Here is a 314-nt window from a genome sequence, read left to right as displayed (position 1 = left end):
AGGGACGCCCGCACGCCTGGCCTTTCTGGCCCCTTCCAGGCCTTCCGAAATTCAGTTATGTTTCCGGGTTCGCAAGTACGACCTTACATAAAACGCCGGAAAAATCATAAGGGTTCTTGATTTCTGTTCCGCTGTTATTAACCAAATAAAAAATACGGGTTACTTTAGCGTGGTTAGACGCAACATATAACTAATATAATTAGCATAAAATGTCGCGTTTGAGGACGCCCTCTTTATCACATGAAGCTCGAGTCGCGCCTCTTGGGGCAACGTGATCCGTGTGCCCGCGCCTCGACCCTCGTCTGTGTCCTAGA

At 48.7% G+C, this 314-nt stretch overlaps 1 protein-coding gene across 15 annotated transcripts in view; it reads left to right on the top strand.

The window, feature by feature from the left end:
- LOC119592636 (homeobox protein extradenticle-like) overlaps positions 1-314 on the top strand; it is a gene marked incomplete at its 5' end in the record, with an annotated part of 41,816 nt that overhangs the window by 18,795 nt on the left and 22,707 nt on the right.

The sequence above is a fragment of the Penaeus monodon genome, chromosome 30, assembly GCF_015228065.2.
Source record: "Penaeus monodon isolate SGIC_2016 chromosome 30, NSTDA_Pmon_1, whole genome shotgun sequence".
NCBI lineage: Eukaryota > Metazoa > Arthropoda > Malacostraca > Decapoda > Penaeidae > Penaeus > Penaeus monodon.
This window is presented reverse-complemented; position numbering and strand designations above follow the sequence as displayed.